This window comes from Manis pentadactyla, chromosome 6 (assembly GCF_030020395.1).
Source record: "Manis pentadactyla isolate mManPen7 chromosome 6, mManPen7.hap1, whole genome shotgun sequence".
Lineage (NCBI taxonomy): Eukaryota > Metazoa > Chordata > Mammalia > Pholidota > Manidae > Manis > Manis pentadactyla.
Genome location: NC_080024.1, coordinates 85,437,260 through 85,457,483, shown reverse-complemented (window position 1 = coordinate 85,457,483; position 20,224 = coordinate 85,437,260). Strand labels below are relative to the sequence as shown.

The 20,224-nt window shown below is 37.0% G+C and overlaps 1 pseudogene; it reads left to right on the top strand.

Annotated features, from left to right (window-relative positions):
* Nucleotides 1–202: 202 nt before the first annotated feature.
* Nucleotides 203–15,477, top strand: LOC130684193 (iron-responsive element-binding protein 2-like; annotated as a pseudogene).
* Nucleotides 15,478–20,224: the final 4,747 nt, after the last annotated feature.

Here is a 20,224-nt window from a genome sequence, read left to right as displayed (position 1 = left end):
ACCCCCTTCGTGAGGTGCTGGGTTCTCGCAGGTGTGGATGTAGTCTGGTTGTTTTCCTGTGTCTTCTGGTCTCTCTTTCAGGAAGAGTTGTCTTTGTTGTATTTTCAAGCATATATGTGGTTTTGGGAGGAGATTTCTGCTCCTCTACTCATGCCGCCATCTTGGCTTCACCTCTAAAAAAGATTTTGACATCTTAGGAAAAATGATTGATTCCATGTATGGTACCAAAAGATCACAAAGTTAAATTGAGAATTGTAGGGTTATCCCAAAGGAAAAGGAATATGCCATTATATTTTTAGAGGAATCAATTCTTTCTTTAAGACATACTGAGAATTAATCTTGCCTTTAGAGCCCTCTGGCTGTATTTTCTCTTAGCAATATTATGATCTATTTTTGATGTTTTAGTTCATAGAAAATTTCAATCTGTTACATACGTTTACATTTATTGAATTCTTTTTCTTCTTTGAGGTTCTATTCATGGTCTTCATAGGACTGACTTTATCTTGGTTTTCACAGTGTATATTGTGGTACCTCATTAATTTGGTGAAAGTAGAAGTTGGTTTGGTATATCTAATTTGTATTGCTCTCATCTTCATGAATTTAAACAAACATCTTTCTCCTAGGCTTGAGTTTCTATATCTTAAGCAGTTTGGATTAAGTGACCCCTACCACCTCTGAGATGTTTGGACTTAGTATTGTTCCCAGGTTGAAGGCTGTTTCATTCTTAGTCCCCTCCCTAGTTGCTTCACTGTACCAATCCAAGACCATTTCATAATTTAGAACAGGTGAGTAGCTGTTTGGTTCTTGGTAAAAACTAAGAAAAATGATTTTAGAAGGAATTTTGAAGCCACATCTTAAATGTTATCAAAATGGAATTTACCTATAATTAATGATGCTGTAAATATTTGTGGTGTAAAATTTAATGTGCTGTAGAAATTAGTGATGCTACAGTTGGAATTTGAAGAATTTTTATAGCCAACATGTAATTTTTTATTTAAATACAGTTCATCTGTATATTACTATTTCATCCTATTTACGATGCCATTAATGGATAGACACAACCTAATTTAAAATACTGCTAAGAAAGACTGCCAGCTAACAGACTCACCATTGAGTCTAAGGTATACCCCTATTTCAGAGACATTAAAATGTAAATCTTAGCCATTTTGAGTTTTCAGGCCCTTTTCTGTCCTAACAGTGACATGGGACCACTCTTCTATTGACAGTTTATCTTAAAACACCTGCAAAACCGGAAGGAGTTCCTGTTTCATAAGAACAAGTGGACCTCTTTCCTTCACCGTCACTAGTAAGAGTTAAAAATTAGATTTTGTAGTTTTCAAAGAAACCATGCTTATCTTATTGCTGATTTTGTGTATTTATGTGTGTCCCTTTATTAGCACCTCAGGCAAGTAGAAGTGGCTGGAAAGTTTGTTGAGTTTTTTGGAAGTGGAGTTTCACAATTATCTGTAGTGGATCAAACTACAATAGCAAATATGTGTCCAGAATATGGTGCTATCCTCAGCTTTTTCCCTGTTGACAATGTGACTTTAAAACATTTAGAACATACAGGTAAGAAGCAAGATCATTTAGGATAAACTTGTTACATTTCCAGTGTGTGTCTCTGAAATATTCTATAGTAAGTCACTATTCTTGTACATGTTATTTAGTTATTCATGAAATTGTCTTATTTTAAAAGAATGCATAAAACGCATATTAAACTTCCCAGATTCTGGTCTGTTCCTGGTTCCCTGGGGCCCATTTACGGCAACGTAAAGGGATTATCTATACTGCCTACCTTCAGCTTTGTTTTTCCCCATAATGATGGAGACCTCCATTCTGCTTAGGGATCAGAGGTTGCAGTTTAATGGGAGTCAAGCTTGAGAATATTCTCCTCTGTTCTTTTAGCAGGAATAGGTGGTCACCAGACAAAGAGTTTGGGACCCAGTGCTCTGACAGTAAGAAGCACGTGATTTGGTGAAAAGCAGCACAGGGTTACAAGCCCCGAATCTTCTGTAGCCTGGTAAGCTAGGAGTTTTTACCACTCTTATGTTGAGTAGTTTATGTATTATAAGAAGTACCTGAAAACCCACAATGTGTTGATACTACATAAGGCCCCTTGTTTTTAAAAAGCAGGACCTCTTTTCTTATTTTGATCCACTTCCTCTTTTTTTTAAGTAAAAACAATTTTGTTTTTTTATTGAAGCATAGTTGCTATACGATCTTATATTGGTTTCAGGTATACAACACAGTGATTCAACACTTACATACATCATTAAATGCTCACCCCAGAACTGTTGACTATATGCTGTACTTTCATGTCTGTGACTAATTTATATTATGATTGAGATTTTGTGACTCTCTGTTTCACCCACCAACCCCAATTCCTCCCCCATGGTAACCACCAGTGACTTCTCAGTGTCTATCAGCCTATTGTCTGTTTTTTTCATTTTGTTTTGTTTTGTTTTTAAATTGCCCCTCTTCCTCTTTTAAAGAGATCATTGCTGAACTCCTAATCTCTAATCATACATATATTTGGGGAATATATTCTAGTATTTTTCATTTTGGGAGAAGATTATTATAAGTCACATGGCAAAATGAATAATTCATTTGGATTCTTGGAGAGGGAATAGTCCTCATAAAATGCTGAGATTTCTTCAAGCTGGATTTTTATGGGTGGCTTCTACATGGGTCTGGGCTTTCTCATGTGGTGGCTTTAGGAATCCAGTGGTCCGAGGACACAGAGACAGCCAGCCTTCTGGAAATCACACTGCTTTGGTGCAGGGGGAACACAGACCCCACCCCTTGCTGGAGGAATGTTACTGTTACATTGTGAGAAGAACTTATAACTTGGAGGATGTGTTCTGTGACAATCCTGCAGAAAGACCATCTGCATAAGTCACTTTACTTCTCATCAGGCTTACAGACAACCACCCCAATGTTCAATTGGAAACTTTTAATATCAACATCTAAATTCTTTAATTTCTGCTTTTTCTCTGTAAAACTGTTCTTAACTTTCACTTTATTCTTTCATTTTAACTATTAATATTGTTTATTGTTTATGGAAAGTGATGGATTTCTTCCTTCATGGTGGATAGTAATTTATTATGTTCGGTTTTATTACTGGTTTTTCTTTTGCAAATAATATTTTTTGCGAGTCTTATAGAAGTTGCTCAGTATTTATCATCAGTGATTAACTTTTAAGTAAGGGCTGGCAGGTGTTTTTAGCAAGTAGCGTTTTCATGAAGGGTAAACTTTACTCTTGAGAATAATATCAAATATTAATTTGGAAAGAAATCTATTCTGAGTATTATGTAATCTGGAATATTTGTTTCTTGCTCATCATTGGAACGCAGAACCCTACCCCCAAAGATTTCACAATTCCTTACTTGATTTTTGTTATTAATCTTCTTTTTAGGTTTTGACAAAGACAAACTCAAGTCAATGGAAGCATACCTTAAAGCTGTGAAATTGTTTAGCAATAACCAGAATAATTCAGGAACGCCTGAGTACTCCCAAGTATATACAGAATAACCCAAGTAGTAGTGAAGAGTGTAAATTCTGGAGCCTAACCACCTGGGTTTGAATCCAAGCCCTAAAATTTCTTAGTTTTGTAACCTTGGGCACTTTATTTAGCCTTTCTGCCTCAGTTTCCCCATCTCTAAGATAGGAAGATCCTATCTAACTCAGGATTCTTTAAAGATCAAACGCAAATTCATTAGAACAGCCTCAGGCACATAGTAAGTGCTCAATAAATTTTAGCCATTATTACTATTTAACAAGCTAATGGGTATGTGAGTCTCATTTTATTAATTAATTTTACATAGATTTCTATTACAGTGAATTTTTCAACTTTTTATGGGGTCTAAATTTTTAGTATTTAAAGTACGAAATTGACTCTTAATTTAGCACTCTAATTTTTTTCTACTTCATGATCACTATAATATCCTCCCAAAATACCAGTTTTGATGATGTCTGCATCTGGTTAATGTCTATATTTTGTGAAAATCCACAATTATGAAAGGGATATCCAGTTATGCAGTCTTAAATGTTAAATATATTTTACAATCTAAGCAAACGTTTGTAATCTGTTGAGGATTTGTGTTTATATTGAAGTAGGTAGTATTCACTTTCAGGAGTCTTAATTTTAATAACATTCATTTTCTAGTAGTGTGTCAAGGATCTAAATAAACAACAGGATGTTATCATAGGTGTGGTTAACTGTTAGCTATATTTTTTGTGGGGGGTGGGAATCCATTTTCTCACCCAGCTGTATTGTTCTTGATAGCATGTATCCCTCCTTGAAATCTTAATTTGTGTACTGGTTTGTCTGTCTTTCCAAATGGAAGGTACACATAGGCTCCATTAGGACAGGAACTTGTGTCTGCACTATTTATTTTTATTTATTTTTATTTTTTGCATTGCATCTTCAGCTCCTAGAACACTGACTGGCACACAGTAGATATTCAGGAAACATGTTAGGCAAATAGGTGAATACATTACTGGCATATTGAAGGCTAGTATAGCACCCGTAGGGATTGAATTGGTGTAAATTTGCTTTGGTCGGGTCTTCTAACTTCTGTGAGGATTTTCTGGTCCACTTCACCACTGTTTATTGACTCAAGTGCTTTGTCCACATTAAAAAACAAAGAAGGGAAGAAAGAATTGTAGGAAAGAGTAAGAAAAAGTAAGTAGAAACGTGGTAGTGGTAAAATAAAATGGAATACATTTGCTTATTAAAAACCTGACCATATTAAGAAATAAAGCTATAACCCATCAAGAAATTGATTTCAAGAGAAACTCATGAATCCCACTTTTAAACACAAAGACTACGATCACCTGGAGCCGAGAAATGAAGGCATAAGAAAAGCAGGTTTGTGGTCAAGGTCATTCAGAACAAGCGGGGTTGTAGAGGAATCATGAAGGTCTCAATGAAGGGAAACTTAATTTGCACATACGCTGGATAAGTGGATGACAGGAAGTGATAGAAATACCAGAGAAATTAATAGAAACTTAGGTGGAAGGTGGGGCTTTTAAAAAAATAATTTTTTGAACCAAGGAATAAAAGTGTGACCTGCAGGAACCTGCCTGGCCAGCTAGACACTGGGGAACCAGCAAATGAAAAACCCTTTCTCTGTTGGGTCCCTCCAGCACCATCTACCGACTGGCTGTGAAAGGGTAAATGCTCACGAGCCCAACTCCACTGTCACAGAACAGGCAAAGAAGGGAGAATTTAGAGCTCAGAGGCCAAAGTTGATAGTCACCACAGGCATCCACTGTACAAGAGACATCTGTGAAGACAGTGTTTATCATCTTCCTGGGAAAAAAAACAGAAAATTTTTTACAGACTATTCAATTGATGTTGGACAGTGTGTGCATTGTTCTGCTAGTCTTCTAGCAGTTTTTGTCATGTTTCATAAATGGGGTTGTTAAAAAATCTGTATTTCTGGGGTTGAATGTCAGAATGAATACGTAACTCAGTGTGCTTCAGAAATTAGTCCTTAAGTTAGAATCTTTACTTAAAGTTCTAAATCCTTTCCCTTTTCTCCATGATCTAGGTGATCCAGATTAATCTGAATTCAATAGTTCCATCTGTCAGTGGTCCAAAAAGACCTCAGGATAGAGTTGCTGTGACAGAAATGAAAAGTGATTTCCAAGCTTGCTTAAATGAAAAGGTAGATCACTCTATTGATATCCTTGTCAGTGCACTTTGTGTTGAATAAGTAATATAGAACTAGCCAGGTGACCCATAAAGTCAATCTGCTGTGTTTTTTTGTTACAGCACACACCATCAGCCCCATTTTTCCTTCTGACCAAAGTATAGATCAGTCATTTACCCAGGTCCACTGTGAGGAGCAGAGGTTGACTGTCTCTCTTTAAGTTAAAATTTAAATTAATTAAAATTTGGGTTTCTTAGTCACAGTGGCCTCATTTCAGGTGCTGGATAGTTACTTGTGGTTAACACTTTTGTGTTGGACAGCATAGATACTAAATATTCACATCATCACAGAAAAATTCTGTTGAATAGCACTGTTCTGGACTTTTGTGACTTCCCAGAATAGGAGAAAAACACTACTGTGTAACTAATTATTCTCAAAATCTGGTAACAAGTGACCTCTTTGACTTGGGGGTTTATACAGAATTTCTGAGAATCATGGCTTCAATCTTGCCACTTTCTCTATTCTGAGAACTAGTAGCTGGCTTTCAGAGCCTTCCTTTCTTAAAATTTCTTTGTGTGTGTGTGTGTGTGTGTGTGTGTGTCTGTGTGAGAGAGAGAGAGAGAGAGAGAGAGAGAGAGAGAGAGAGAATGTCAGACTTAGACAGGAACAAAATGGTGTATTGAATTCCCATGTACTTCACTTCAACAATTAACAACTCATTGGCAGTCTTGCTTCATCTATTTTATACACATAGTTCACAGGCTCATTTTGAAGCAGATCTTCAGGGCCATTGTTAACAAAGAAAATTTGTACATCTCTTGAGTATTACCTGAACAGCAGTGAGCAGAGAACAATAAAGCCAAGGTATACCTGCATTCTGGGTAGTTGGCTGTACCTAGTAATTCTTATTGTGACTACTCAAATTCATATTTTAGCTGAATCTTAACTACTAAAGGTCATGAATCTTTAGCAACACTCACAAATAATCAGAACTTCCAGTGTCACATCATCATATGTCAAGGATCTGCTGTATTTTCTGCCAGTCTTTTTTCCTATTTGTATCCAGAATGCATAGTTTATATTTATGTGCAAATTTACATAGGTTGGATTTAAAGGCTTCCAAATTGCTGCCGAAAAGCAGAATGATGCCTTCACTATTCGCTATGAATAGGTGTCTATCAGCTGTCCCATGAGTCTGTCATCGTCGCTGCAGTTACCAGTTGCATCAATAACTGCAATCCATCTGTCATGCTCTCTGCAGGTAGGTTGTGTTTTATGGCCATACACAGTCTTTTCCTAAATTAGTTTTTACTTTTCTGTTATGTGGTTTTCTATATCACACGTGAGTATCAGTGTCTGTGTCTGAGAAACTTCATGAGGTTTTTAGGTCTTCAACATTAGGTCTCAAGGAGACTAGGTTTGATTTATGTTACTAATTCTGTTTTTATTACATGGGAGGTAAATTTTAAAAAATCATAACTTGCATGTCTATTAGTTTTAGGTTGTATCTGCTGCTTCTGGTAATTTAGAAGTATAATGATCGAATCCCTTGATAATCTATGTGAAGTTTCCATAGTAGTGTGCCATAGTCCATTGAGAGTAAAAGATGATTGGTAAGGATTGTAAATGAAATCAGTTGTATGCACATAGAACCACTCATTGTTAAAAGTCATGTGTAATACATGCTGAATTATTATTTATTATGACTGGAATTTTAAAAGGCTCACTATGCGTTGGTTACTGTGTGCATTATATTACTACATATCGTCCTTTGGTCCATTTATGCGCATGCCACATCAGGCTGCACGTGAACGATTTACAATGTAAAGCTAGTGTATCTGCTGCAACTTGTGGTTTGTTTCAAATGAAAAAAATCAAGAGCATAGAGTGGACAAAATAATGACAGTAAATTCACGAGTGTGGACTTTTACCCTGACAAGAGATGGAGATTGGCTTGTTAAATAAATACTTTCTCGCTTCCCCCTTTAATGTGAGGAAGGAGGGAGAGACATCACCGTAATGAATCATTGTTCACTGTGCAGGTCTTTTGGCTAAAAAAGCTGTTCAAGCTGGTCTGCATGTTAAACCTTACATCAGAATGAGTTTATCTCCAGGCAGTGGGATGGTTACACATTGCCTCAGTTCCAGTGGAGTATTGCATTCCTTAGTAAACTTGGGTAAGTAAGTGATAGTTACACCTCTTTACACTGACATTGGTACTCAGCAGTGATGGAAGCTGCTTCCTAGAACCCTTCATAGTCAAGAAGTTAGAAAAATTGTGCTCTAGCTTACTTGTTACCTCGCCATTGTCACACATCTTTGAGGCCCTGTCACTCACAGGTAAGATTGGTTATAGTCAGTGAACACAGCAGCAGTGTGCTGGCTGCAGAAGTAGGAAATGTGGATTCGAGTTTAAGGATGGAAAGACAAAATGGACAAGGAAAACCAAGTAGCAGTGGCCGGCCATATATGCCATGGTACCATGTAGAGTGTAATTTCCATGAGTTGGGAAGACAGGAAGAGTGAACTCTTACAGGTTGTTTTATTAACTGAGTAAATTGTCTTGATTGGGGCTTGTGATGTGCTGGGGTCTATTAAATAAGCACAGGTGAAGTTGTCCCTGAACTGTGGGGAAAATATGTTTACATTTCTTACATAATCAGAAAAATAAATTGTGGCTAGCTATATTCAGTGTCTATTTTGGAACATACCCTACATAAGTAGTCAATTCCTTTGCAAGAGAGATACATTTTAGATTTTCTTTTTGCTTTTAGAAGGGCAGCTGAAGGTAATTTTGAGGATTTTACCTACAGTTTTTTAGTTATATCATCTTGGGATTTTTTTCAGGGACTTTTTTTGGTTAAGAATGGGAAGATTTGTTCCTGTCAGAGGACCCAACTCCAGTGCCTCTTTGGTGAGCTTTGGTCAGCTTGTTAAAGCCAGGCTGTCTTGAGGCTTTGTAGTTTAAACCCTCAGGCAGAAGTACAGCATCAGTTTTTTGAGTGCTCATGTTATATTCCTAGCAAGTAGTAGCTGAGGAGTTTTCTTGTGTAGTGTGATTGGCTCTCTGCAGAGTTAGTTACCAATCCTGACTAGGGCTTGTCCTAAGCATCAGGACTTCAATGGTTGGCATCCAGTGCAGGCTGCATGCCTGAGAGGGAGAGTCAGGCTTGGTTGCTCAGAAACCGGAGTAGACATGCCGATGAAGGTTGATCCATCTGTCATGAATATTCTCTTCAGTGATCTTATTACAAAGGTGGAAATAAGAGATAAGGCTTGTCGTGTCTTCACAAATGCTGTGACGTTCTGTCCAGTCATATTTCTGTTTTGAAATGCAGATTTGAAATAGTTGGCTATGGATGTTCAGCATGTGTGGGAAACACAGCACCCTTATCAGAAGCCATTTTAAATGCAGTCAAACAGGTAAAATGTGTCACTCAATAAGATAACGAACTCTGTTTTATTAATAAATTACAGAAAATGTATATTGACATTTGTATTTCTGTAGACCTATATATATTCTGTGGGAATAGTAACCTGTCAATCTTAAAATGATTCTCAAAGAATAACACAAGGAATTAGTTTATTTACAGTTTTGATATTTCTGTAATAATTGGTAGAACATGTTTTGGTTATCTTGTCCTCAGAAGTACAATATTTGAGATTGTTTATGTATATATAATTATCCAAATTTGTACCATCTCTAGAATATATATTGTTTGTGTGTGTTTTTCTTCAGGGTGATTTGGTTACCTGTGGAGTTTTACCTGGAAACAAAAATTTTGAAGGTCGTCTTTGTGATTGTGTCCATGCCAACTATCTTGCCTCTCCACCCTTGGGTGGCTTATGCCATAGCAGGTACAGTGAATATAGATTTCCAGACCGAGCCTTTAGGTATCTCTTCCTTTATCTGCATACATATGTCCCTGCGCACACTTTTTTCCCAGAGGCTGTTGTATTTTTGAAATGTTTCTTAGATCAGCCATTCTTTGATCATTTCAGGACCTCTTGGTGTAATGCATCATCATTCATTTCTGTGTTTATATGAAGAAAGTAAAATGGGCATAGTTGCTTCCTTCAGCTGCTTATGCCTAAATCAGTCTGCTGTTGAGTAATTTACTTAGTTTGTATGATAATTCCTTTGGCGATGTGAATGTCTTGAATCTCATACTAAAATATTTTAAACAGGTACTGACACTACTGGCAAGAACATTTACCTACATAATATTTGGCCTCCTCGAGAAGAAGTTCATCAGATAGAGGAAGAGCATGTTATATTGTCCATGTTTAAAACATGAAAAGAGGAAATAGAGGTAAGAGTCTCATTTCTTCAGCAGTTCAGTGAAGTGTCGATGTTTTCTTTATTTCACACATCCTGCTTTCTGAATAGAATAAAATTTTAGATTACATTATTTTGAACACATACGTTTTAATGAGTGATAGTCATTTTGTATCTGGAAATCTCTAGTACCTGAGAGAATAGCTTAGAGTAACAGAATTGATTTATTTTTTTACCTATTAGAAATATGTAGCAAGCATTTACATTTGGCATCTTGAATATGGGCACACTTCATATAAACTGCTCTGTTAGCCCACTCGGATGGTTCAGATTTCAAAAGAAAGATGGTGCAATGAGTCTGTCTCACCCATGCCTGGCCTCCTGCTTCACCTCCTCAGAGGCAACCAGTGCTTGTCAGTTTTTTAAGCATCGTCCCAGGGATGTCTTTTACACCTACAAGTAAATACATATAGTCACACTTTTTTTTAATAATGGAAAATATAAATATGAGGGCACAAAAAGTGTTTATTCACTTAACAAATATTTACTGAATCTCTGCTGTGTGCCAGGCACTCTTCTAGGTATGCGGATTTCATCAGTTAACAAAACCCAACATTCTCATGGGGAGAGGAAGGCAGTGAACCATTAGCAGAATAACTAGGTAGATTACATATTATGCTAAAAAGTGGTAAGTGGTAATGAAAAAATATATATGATCAGGGTAAAAAGAACCAATTGTGCAAAATTTGGGGAGTAGATTGTAATTTTATATAGAGTGGTTGAAAATATGACATTTGAGCAAAACTTTGAAAGATGTGAATAAGTTAGCCATATATCTGGACAAAGAAGAGGGCTGCCCGGTGGAGAAATCAGGGTAAAGGCCTCAAGGAGGGCAGTGTGGCTAGAGCATGGGAAATAAGGATAGTGGTAGGAAACGATGTCAGAAATGGAGGTCCCAGTACATAGGGAACTTTAGACCAATGTTAAAATGTAGTCTTGTACTCTGAGTGAAGTGACACGGGGAGTGGGAGCCATGGGAAGGTTTCGAACAGAGGAGTGTCATACTCAAAAGGGTTGCTCTTTGTATTGAGACTTTCTTGGGGGTGAAGGTTGGGTAGAAGCAGGAAGACCAGTGACAGCAGAATCCAGAGGGAAAGGCGATGATGGCTGGACTGCTGGGGTGGTGGTGCAGGTGGCAAGGGTTATAAGTGTAGTTTGAAAATATCACACTGTGATGTGGGACGTGCATTGAAAGAAGTAGCGGTTTTTGTCCATGACGATATTCTGAAGATCAACAGCAATACCCACACACAATCTCTCTTTAGCAACTTGTGTAGATATTTTTAAGTTTTTTAGATTTTTGGAGTCTACAAATTTTGACATTCAGTTTCTATTGAAACTTAACTCACAGGGTAGTGCTCCTAAAAATCTGGTGTGTTGGAATTTGATGAGCAAATCTTTATTGATTCCATCCAAAATGTCATGATTTTATAGAATGTGCTGTCAGCTTTATTTCTAAATCAGTAAGACCTATTTTTTTCATTTTAACATAAATACTTTATTCCCTTGATCATTTATATAAGCCTCTTTTTATGACTCCCATTTTATCTTTCTTTTAATTCACCAACCAAAACCATATTCACAGATGGGAAATAAGCAGTGGGATTCCTTAGAAGCACCATATTCACTCTTGTTTCCATGGGACTTGAAGTTTACTTCTATCAGATGTCCTTCATTTTTTGATAAGCTTGTTAAGTACTGTTTTATCACTGTTTCATCTTTTTAATGTTGTTATAACTAAAAAAACTCATGAAGAGTTAAATGCCTTTAACTTTTTACCTTTTAGACCAAAGAGCCAGTTTCACTGCAGTCTATTGAAAATGCCCACGTCCTACTGCATCTGGGAGACTGTGTCACCACAGACCATATATCGCCCGCTGGAAGCATTGCGAAGAGTAGTGCTGCTGTTAAATACTTGGCCAGTAGAGGGTATGTGTGCCTGGTGTTCAGATGCTTTTATTTTGTCTCCTTTCTTACTGATTAAGAGGCTTCTGGTCACGTTCGTTCCTCCAGGAAGTACCTGCTGTCACAGGTGTCTGCTTGCCATGGTGACTTACGCAGTAACTGGAGTACCTGTTGTACCTGCTTTTGCTTATGTTTTTAGAAACTGAAATGGCTGTTTTAAATTGCACCCCTAATAGAGGGGTAGCCAAAATAAACAACTGATTGGAAGCAAGACTTCTCTTTTCAATTTTTCTTTGTTGAAAAGTCATCATGGTTTGACCTGTCAAATTACCCTAACCACCCTCCCCTAGTTAGAAATTTAAATGTGTCTTTTGTGGACTATAAGATGCATGTGCATGACGCTAGGCTTGATCTGTGTCAAATGGAAAGACAGTGAATTCCTGCTTTTTGAGTCTAAAATTTTACATAAATCAATGAATGTAAAGATCGTTTATAGAGGAGATAACAATCTGAAACTAGAAGCACATTATTTCATTTCTCTGTGCATGGTAATGCTCTCTGGTGTCACAGAGCCATCCTGACACCACAGACAGGTTTGCTGAAGGTGGGACATGCTGCCCGATCAACCTTGGTGTTTGTGCTGCTTGAATGACAAGACTTTGCAGTGAAATCTCATACACAGACCATGTCATGTGGCTTGGTTTGTCATGTAGTAAACCTGAAAACTCTTACTGTAGTTTCAGCAGTGATGTCGTGAATTTTGTGTTTGAACTTACTTTCCAGTTAACTGTAGTTTGGTGTGAATTAAAGTACTTTGGTAGAAATTACTAATAGCAGCTGCCTTTGGTAAAACTTCACGAAGATGAATCAGTTTGTTACCCACTTAGCTTTTATATACAGTGTTGAGAAATAAGGTAAATTTTCTTTTTCCCAGATATTTGTTGGTTGTGATTTCCATCTTGGTCATAATTGTGACATTGCTGCCAACCCTCAAAAAAAAGGAGCCACCACTTTCCAAGATACAGTTTTTATATTTATTGTAGTTTCAGATCTTAGAATATTTAATCCAGTACTTCTCATAAATCAGAATTTTTTTAAATAGACATATGAACCATCCCCCACCCCCACCTCCATTATAAAAACATTTAAGTGTACAAATTTAGAATATTTATTGCCTTTACATAAAAGGCCGAACAGACACTTAGCTGTTGTTGAGATGCTTAGCTGTTTCTTGTCCTGGTGACCAGTCCAGCCCGTTAACACCCAGATTATGGTGTCTGAATGCCATAGCACTGTACAGGTATCTCAGCTTTCCAGAAGCTCAAGTCACACCACTTTGTTTTCACAAAAGACCTACATTGGTGTGGTAACAGCTTTTTTCGTGGAAGTGAAAATCCTCTTCGGATTTCTTTCCATTAGCAAAAAGGCAAGTGCTAGTGTAGGTCTATGGCAAAAGTGGAGGGATGTGACCCTCCAGAAATCAGGAGATGCCCTGCACTGGATGCTGTTTTGTTTTATGAATGGTTATGTTGGAACATTCTCTTCCAGATAGGAGGGGAAACCTGTACAAACAACCAGTGCTTCTTGGAGAGATGATTGATTCCAAATTTGGGTCTGGAAAATGTCTATATTTTTCCTAGTGAGAAATAGCTGCCAGAAACTACAGGGCTTCTGTGAAAAGGTCTCAGGAACCAATTTGAACCTGCCACTGCTTAAAGATGGGACATGCTGAGCATCAGTAAAAAATACTAACTGGAATGGATTAAATCATGCATTTTAGTCTCTGAGTTTATAATAATACTGAAAGAAAAAAACAGACCAACTTACCTCTGGAAGTTGGTAGGGAACCATCTGATTACTTAACAGTCATAGATTTGTAAACAGTCTTTACCATGTGGAATGAATTTCAGTATAACCTAATCATTGATGAAGGACATTTGTCTTTATAGAAGTTTTGCAGCTAAAAGTTGGAGGAGGAGTGATGAGTATCACTGTTGTGTAATCCCTAATGAAAGATTTAATCTGGACAGTGATGATAGTCCCTGGTAACATTCCAGAAAGAGACAACTGGGTATCATGTGCCTCCAATGGATGTTTGACCTATGAGGCCTGTTACACAAATTAACGTTAAAAACCCAAATATTATCAAGCCATTGGATCTGACATCTTGTTTACAGGAAATAAAGTGACAGAGGATTGGGAATGACACCGTGGGAATGCAGTTAGCACAGTATAAATGCAGGAAACTACAACCAGTGACCTGTTTCCTTCAGAAAAAGTACAAGAGGGGCAAGAAGGGAAAGCAGATGTGAAGATTAAGAGATTGACTGAATGAATATATGAAGCATATTTGGACCCTGCCTGATTTGAACAAACCAACAACAAATGAATCATGGGGAAAATCAGGGACATTTGAATATTGACTGGCTCTCTGATATTAAGAAACTGTGGGGGCTTTTTTTGGTATCAGGATAGTATTTTACGAGTCCAAATCTTTTAGAGGAACATACTGAAATAGATACAACTAAAATGTGTTTTCCTCAAAATAATGTAATAGGGGATAATTACGGAAGAAACAGAGTCCATGATTTGATTATTACAATGTGATGAGAGGCACCTGCTTGTTGATTCACTGTTCTGTTTGCCCTACTTTTGTACATACTTGAAATTATCCATAATAAAAAATGTTTTGAGTAAGTTTTACAATTCAGTAGTACGTGATTATTTTCCACCTGAAATTAAATTACTTACATAATTTTCCTGTAGCCTTACCCCTCATGAATTCAACTCTTACGGAGCCCGAAGAGGTAATGATGCTGTAATGACAAGAGGAACTTTTGCAAATATCAAGCTTTTTAATAAGTTTCTTGGAAAACCAGCTCCCAAAACAATTCATTTTCCATCAGGACAGATAGTCAGTATATATACAAAGTATTTAAGCAGTTGCCAACTATATCAAAATTTGTGTTAATGATTTTTGTGTTTGTTTGTCTCTATAGCTAGATGTGTTTGAGGCTGCTGAGCTGTACCAGAAAGAAGGTATCCCACTGATTGTTTCAGCAGGAAAGAAATATGGGTCAGGAAATTCAAGGGACTGGGCCACCAAAGGACTGTTTTTGCTGATATCAATTCTTAAATTTTATCTTACTAAACTTCAAAGAGTTTTAAATGTTTCCTTTTGGCGGTAACATCCTGTGAAAGTTTATTTTCCTCATTTGGATTTTTTGTACTTATTTGAATATCATATTTTTGTTTTTTTTGTGATCTTATATAATATTTTGTACTAATCTAGCTTCACTTTAATACTCTGTATTTGATTAAATCTAGGTCACTCTTTTCTTATTTGAGGAAATCAGTATGTTAGAAGGAAAGAAGATTCTGTCCTGCTTGATAATAAAAATTACTTGTGTACAGTGGTAGTTTACTTAACCCCTTTTGTCTGATTTGCTCCATCAGGGGTTAACAGACTCAGAGATAGTAGGCTACGTTTTCCTTTTTATTCCTAGAACAGGTGAAGATGGTGACAGGTCATCTGCCCCAAGACATTTCTCCTGAGACTCTTTATTGGAGAGCAAATAGGGGTCCACTGGAGAGAGAAGTCATAGGACTTGTAGTTTCTGACATTTCATACTCACAATTTGTAGTTGTAAAAAGGCTGGGCAAAACCAACCCTCACCACTTTCATATCTTAGGAACTTTGTTCTTTTTGAGTTTTTGGTCTTCACCCTTAAGATGGACATGCTGATTCTCTCATCTTTCTGAGATAGTACAAATATTGTGAATATTAATTACAGGTATAGGTTCCCTTTTCCCTGAGACGTTTTTTAAATTAAGGTATCATTGATATACACTGTTATGAAGGTTTCACAAGAAAAACAATGTGGTTATTACATTCACCCTTATTATCAAGTACCCCGCCATACCCCATTGCAGTCACTGTCCATCAGTGTAGTAAGATGCCACAGAGTCCCTATTTGTCTTTGAGCTACACTCTTCCCCGTGACCCCACACACACACACCATGTGTGCCAATCATAATGCCCTTCAATCCCATTCCTCATCACTCCCCACCAAATCTCCCCAACCCCTCCCCTTTAGTACCACTAGTCCCTTCTTGGAGTCTGTGAGTCTGCTGCTGTTTTGTTCATTCAGTTTTTGCTTTGTTATACTCCACAAATGAAGGAAATAATTTGGTATTTGTCTTTCTCTTCCTGACTTATTTCACTTGAGCATAATACTCTCTAGCTCCAGCCATGATGTTGCAAATGGTAGGATTTACATCTTTCTAATGGCTGAATAGTATTCTATTGTGTATATGTACCACATCTTCTTTATCCATTCATCTACTGATGGACACATAGGTTGCTTCCATATCTTAGCTATCATAAATAGTGCTGCAGTAAACATAGGGGTGCTTATGTCTTTCTGAATCTGAGAAGTTGTCTTCTAAGGGTAATTTCCCTGAGGTGGAATTACTGGGTCCAATGGTATTCCTATTTTCATTTTTTTGAGGAACTTCCATATTGCTTTCCACAGTGGTTGAACATTCCCACCAGCAGTGTAGGAGGTTCCCCCTTTCTTTGCATCCTCGCCAGCATTTGTTGTTCCTAGTCTTTTCTGTGTTGGCCATCCTAACTGGTGTGAGGCGATATCTCATTGTGGTTTTAATTTTCATTTCCCTGATAATTAGTGATGTGGTGCATCTTTTCATGTGCCTGTTGGCCATCTGAATTTCTTCTTTGGAGAAGTATCTGTTAATATCCTCCACCCATTTTTTAATAAGGTTATTTGGTTTTTGGGTGTTGAGGCGTGTGAGGTCTTTATGTATTTTGGATGTTAAGCCCTTGTGGGGTATTTCATTTACAAATATTTTTTCCCATACTGTAGGATGCCTTTTTGTTCTGCTGATAGTGTCCTTTGCTGTACAGAAGCTTTTTAGCATGGTGTAGTCCCATCTGTTCAGTTTTTATTTTGTTTCCCTTGCCCGAGGAGATGCGTTCAGGAAAAAGTTGCCCATGTTCATATTCAAGAGATTTTTACCTATGTTTTCTTCTAAGAGTTTTATGGTTTCATGACTTAACATTCAGCTCTTTGATCTATTTTGAGTTCAATTTTGTGTATGGGGTTTGACAATAATCTAGTTTCATTCTCTTACATGTAGCTGTCCAGTTTTGCCAACACCAGTTGTTGAAGAGACCGTTATTTCCCCATTGTATGTCCATGGCTCCTTTATTGTATATTAATTGACCATATATGCTTAGGTTTATATCTGGGCTCTCTAGTCTGTTCCATTGGTCTATGGGTCTGTTCTTGTGCCAGTACCAAATTGTCTTGATTTCTGTGGCTTTGTAGTAGAGCTTGAAGTCAGGGAGTGTTATCAACCCCCACTTTATTCTTCCTTCTCAGGATTGCTTTGGCTACTCATGGTCTTTTGTGGTTCCATATGAATTTTAGAACTATTTGCTCTTGTTTGTTGAAGAATGCTGTTGGTATTTTGATAGGGATTGCATTGAATCTGTAGGTTGCTTTAGGCAGCATGGCCATTTTTTCAATATTAATTCTTCTTACCCATGAGCATGGGATGTGTTTCCATTTATTGGTATCTTCTTTAATTACTCTCATGAGTGTCTTGTAGTTTTCAGAGTACAGGTCTTTCACTTCCTTGCTTAGGTTTATTCCTACGGATTTTATTCTTTTTGAGGCAATTGTGAATGGCAATGTTGTCCTGATTTCTCTTTCTGCTAAGTTCATTGTTAGTGTATGGGAATGCAACAGATTTCTGTGTATTAATTTTGTATCCTGCAACTTTGCTGAATTCAGATATTAGATCTAATAGTTTTGGAGTGGATTCTTTAGGGTTTTCTACGTACAATATTATGTCATCTGCAAATAGTGACAGTTTAACTTCCTCCTTGCCAATCTGGATGCCTTTTATTGCTTTGTGTTGTCTGATTGCCATGTCTAGGACCTCCAGAACTTTGTTGAATAAAAATGGGGAGAGTGGGAATCCTTGTCTTGTTCCCGATCTCAGAGGAAAAGCTTTCAGTTTCTAAATGTTAAGTATGATGTTTGCTGTGAGTTTTTCATATGTGGCCTTTATTGTGTTGAGGTACTTGCCCTCTACACCCATTTTGTTGAGAGTTTTTATCATGAATGGATGTTGAATTTTGTCAAATGCTTTTTCAGCATCTATGGAGATTATCATGTGTTTTTTGTCCTTCTTTTTGTTGATATGGTGGATGATGTTGATGGATTTTTGAATGTTGTACCATACTTGAATCCCTGGAATAAATCCTACTTGTTCATGATGGATGATCTTTTTGATGTATTTTTGAATTTAGTTTGGTAATATTTTGTGGAGTACTTTTGCATCTATGTTCATCAGGGATAGTGGTCTGTAATTTTCTTTTCTTGTGGTGTCTTTGCTTGTTTTTGGTATTAGAGTGATACTGGCCTTGTAGAATGAGTTTGAGAGTATTCTCTCTTCTGCTTTTTGGAAATCCTTAAGGAGGATGGGTATTAGGTATTCACTAAATGTTTGATAAAATTCAGCAGTGAAACCATCTGGTCCAGGACTTTTGTACTTAAGTAGTTTTTTGATAACCAATTCAATTTTGTTGCTGGTAATTGGTCTATTCAGATTTTCTGTTCTTTCCTCGGTCAGCCTTGGAGGGTTGTATTTTTCTAGGAAGTTGTCCATTTTTTCTAGGTTATCCAGTTTGTTAGCATATCATTTTTCATAGTATTCTCTCATAATTCTTTGTATTTCTGTGGTATCCACAGTGATTTTTCCTTCCTCATTTCTGATTCTGTTTGTGTGTGTAGGCTCTCTTTTTTCCTTGATAAATATGGCTAGGGGTTTATCTGTTCTGTTTTATTTTCTTGAAGAACCAGGTCCTGCTTTCATTGATTATTTCTATTTTATTCTTCTCAATTTTATTTATTTTTGCTCTAATCTTTATTATGTCCCTCCTTCTACTGACTTTGGGTCTCATTTGTTCTTCTTTTTCTAGTTTTGTTAATTGTGAGTTTAGACTCTTCATATGGGATTATTCTTCTTTTCTGAGGTGTGTCTGTATTGCAGTATACTTCCCTCTTAGCACAGCCTTTGCTGCGTCCCACAGATTTTTGCGATGTTGAATTATTGTTGTCATTTGTCTCTCCATATTGCTTGACCTGTTTTTATTTGGCCATTGATCCATTGATTATTTAGGAGCGTGATATGAAGCGTCTATGTGTTTGTGGGCTTATTCATTTTCTTTGTGTAATTTATTTCTAGTTTCATACCTGTGTGGTCTGAGAAGCTGGTTGGTATAATGTCTGTCTGTTTGAATTTACTGAGGCTCTTTTTGTGGCCTAGTATATGATCTATTCTTGAAAATGTCCCATGGGCACTTGAGAAGAATGTGTACCCTGTTGCTTTTGGATGGAGTGTTCTGTAGATGTCCATTAGATCCATCCATTCTAACATGTTGTTCGGTGTCTCTGTCTCCTTACTTATTTTCTGTCTGGTTGATCTGTCCTTTGGAGTCAGTGGTATGTTGAAGTCTCCTAAAATGAATGCATTTCATTATTTTTCCCCCTTTAATTCTGTTAGTGTTTGTTTCACATATGTAGGTGTTCCTGTGTTAAGTGCATAGATATTTTTAATAGTTATATCCTCTTGTTGGACTGACTCCTTCATCATTATGTAATGTCTTTCTTTATCTCTTGTTACTTTCTTTGTTTGGAAATCTATTTTGTCTGATACAAGTACTGCAACTCCTGCTTTTATTGTCCCTATTAATTGCATGAAATGTCTTTTTCCATTCCTTTACTTTCAGTTTGTGTATGTCTTTGTTGATGTCTCCAGATGGTTTAAATGGCTGATGTTGGTTTACAGACGTGGTGTGGGTAAACAGGAAAGAGATTGGCATGAGTTTCTAATCATTATTCTTTGGAATACAAAATACACTATTACCACAAACTGCTGACACACAGGAACTTAAAGCACTCTAAGATAGAGTTGGGTACCTTTTGCACTAATCCCTAAATTTTGATAAGGCCAGTGTCTAAAGTAACAGTAGTCAGATCTACAGGGTTTAGTAAGTATCTGCATCCTTACTGAAAGCTTCATATTCACCAAAGGTAGAACAGAGCTCTATGACTTAAAAGACATTAAAAATTTTAAGTCTTGTATCCTCTTAAAGGTGTTGTTTTCTGTAGATTTCAGAGCAAGAATTTTCTATTTTGTTGCATAATTAGCAGTTTCTCAACAGTCTCTGCTTGCCCTTCTAATCAATCTTTTCTGTTCTCTTTATCCTTCCTCTTTGAGAAGAAGGAGA